The sequence below is a fragment of the Trichosurus vulpecula genome, chromosome 1 (assembly GCF_011100635.1).
Source record: "Trichosurus vulpecula isolate mTriVul1 chromosome 1, mTriVul1.pri, whole genome shotgun sequence".
In the NCBI taxonomy this organism is placed as follows: Eukaryota; Metazoa; Chordata; class Mammalia; order Diprotodontia; family Phalangeridae; genus Trichosurus; species Trichosurus vulpecula.
Window position 1 is genome coordinate 562,807,965 of NC_050573.1, and position 2,959 is coordinate 562,810,923.

A 2,959-nucleotide genomic window follows, 5' to 3' on the forward strand; every position below is an offset into this window, starting at 1 on the left:
TATCAGTGGTTATAATAGCATAAGCATAATGTTAATAGAATAAAATAGAGATGCAACTTCAAGCTTAATTTTCCACAGGAAAAATTATTGTAGATATATGTTATCTTAGAGTTTATCTATTTAAATCTCCTTATTTTGAGTATGAAGTAAGTGATGGTGATAATTTTAATACCAAACAGCTAAATGCTTCCTAGTACACCCTAAAAAGCTTAATTTAAGGCTATTACATTTTATGTCGTGTGTTGGAAGATACTAGCTGAAGAGGTAAGGAAGACTCTAGAACTAGATATTTTCTTTTGTTTCAGTCTTCATTCCAAAAGATTTTGTCCTGTAAAAGAGAAGCATTTAATTCTCAAGAAACATAGTATATTAGTGAATCAAGGCTCAAAGCCAATCCTTACAAAAATAAATTATCTTTTTGTCATATAGTAAAGGAAGAAAGAAGCATGTGTGTAGTTATTAGAGATAGAGATCTTTAAAGGAGAGAAGATGGAAGTTATAAAGTAGCAGCTTGAGTCCTCTATCTTCTCTAGGCATCAGTATCTACAGATAGTGAGAAAAAATTGATTTGAAAGCTCAAAAACATGAAAGTAGTTTGGGCATTCCTTCCAAAATTCTTGATGAATAAATGAGTGAAGGAATGAATGTTGTTGAGCAGTATGGAGTAGGAAAATGATTAGATAAAACATTTCTGTATTGCAGTGAGTATACAAATTATATTATAATGTCATATAGTCAGAGACTTAGAGCTGAAAGGTATGTTGGAGGTCATGAAGTGCATAAAGTGCTTTTCTTTTCTTTTCTTTTTTTTCTGTGTTCAGTTTCGTTTAATGACTGGCACCTCCCTGCAGAGGAGGAAGCGGGCAACTAGGTGGTAGCAGAGAGGACATTCACTTGAAGATCTTGCCCTGATTGAAGGGCTTGCCCATGTGCTGGAAGGCCCCCTCCCAGGAGAAGTACTCTCAGACCATGGTCTGGGTCTCCTCACTGCCAGGATCCAGCTTACGCCATGTGTAGGACTCATAATCTACCTGCCAGTCTGGACTCAGCGGGAAGGCAAGTTCCTGGCCCTGGAAAACCCAGACTCCAGAAATGGCACTGCTATTGTTGGTGCCAAAAAGGATGACACTGGCAAACGCATTCTTCCTCAGCTTGTCCAAGTGCTGGAACATTCCAGTGATGAAGTTGCAGCTCATGAAGGTCTGGCTGAGCTCCTGGGGGAAGTGGTACTCAGCATACCACAGGGACCAGCCGTCATGGTCAAAGTGCTCCCAAAAGTACAGCAGGACCACTGTTAGTGTGTCCTCGTTGGAGTACTTTCTCTTAAACTCATCCAACACAAACATACTCTTGGGCAGGTGGGCAAAGGGAATCCTTGGCCTTGGGCTCTGCAGCCAGAGCCTGGTCACACTCGTCTATCTCCTCCTTGGGGCCAGGGGCTGTGGCCACTTTCTTCTCTTCCTTCTGCTCGGCATGGGCCTTCTGTTTCTCTTCTCGCTGTCCCTTCTCCTTTCTGGGGGCCTCCTTCTTAGGCTGACTTTCAGCAAACTTTTTAGCATCAAACTGTGCCATCTTCTCACAGAGCTTCGCCTCTCCCAACACCGCCTGGAACTGGGGCTGGTGGATGCAGGTGAGGAACCAGCAGTTGGTGTTGGAAAGGCCTGCCTGAAAGACGGCTCTAGAACCTGCTTGTAGAGCCACAAGAAGGTACACACAACTGTGATGTCAGCAAGAGTCACATGCTCCCCCACCAGGAAAGTCCGAGTCTTCAGGTGGGCATCAAGCAGCCCCAGAACCCGCCTCACCTCCTCTTTTGCGTTCTCTGTAGCCTGTTTGTTGTGGTGCATGATGCCAAGGGTGGGGAACACCCAGGTACTGGCTGGAGGAACGATGTCACTGTCAGCAAAGCTCACCCACTGGATCACCTGGGCAGCTGCCTCCAGAGTACAGCCTTGAAGGTCATCGTTGCTCACATAGTGGGCAATGGCATTGCTTTCAAACACATAGAACCCATCATCACCCTCAAACATTGGAACCTTGCCTGCAGGAAATTTTTGGAGGAATTTGGGGGTGTGGTTGGTCTGACCAAAGTGGAAGTGGGGAGGTGCGGACAGCACGCGGATCTGGGCCCCACTGTACTGTGCAACGATGAGGGCCTTGAAGGCCCGCCAGTTTTCAGGGTATGTGTACAGGGTCCTGGCTGCCATGGTGATTCCACAGAGAAAAAAAACATAAACTGCATTTCTAGATGAAGATATAATAGGTCCAGAGAGGTTATATGCCATTCTTTGGTACACAATGAGAATAAATTCTTGAGGTGGCAGAGGGGGTTCCTGACTAATAATTCAGTGCTCTAACCACTACCCCATGATATTACGTAGCATAAATTATTAGGGAACCAAGTTATCAGAGTTTTATGGGATAGTCAGAAGTTCTAAGAGTACTAGCTATTCTTTCATAGAAAACCTACATTAGCATCTCATTATGGTATAGAGATACCTCTGTGTATTTAAAGCCAACTTTAGAGAAATTTGAGATATGGCATACTCTAACAATTCAAAAACATTTCAAGTATGGTTCCAGAGGTTCTGGATAGAAGGAGGGAGAGCCAAGAAGGCAGAGTACAGGCAGACATTCAGCTGAAATTTCCCAAAGGTTCCCTTCCACACAACTTTAAAATAACACCTCAATTCAATTGCTGCAGTGTCAGAGGCAACAAAAAGTCAGGGTGAAACATTTTTTCCAGGCCAATCTAGGAGGTCAATAGGAGAGGTCTGAGACATAGGGTCTGTGCTGGTCTGTAGTGCAGTGGACATGGTGGCAACACCAGCAGTAGGCTTTGGAGGTAGCTACAATTGTGACAGCAGTAGCTTCAGGAGCTATCAGGCCAAAGATGGTAATGGGGATGGACAACTTGTTAGAAAGAAATTAAAAGAAACCCTCTATAGGTACTTGGTGA

The 2,959-nt window shown here is 44.1% G+C and overlaps 1 pseudogene; it reads right to left on the reverse strand.

The window, feature by feature from the left end:
• Nucleotides 1–890: 890 nt before the first annotated feature.
• Nucleotides 891–2,207, reverse strand: LOC118834365 (annotated as a pseudogene).
• Nucleotides 2,208–2,959: the final 752 nt, after the last annotated feature.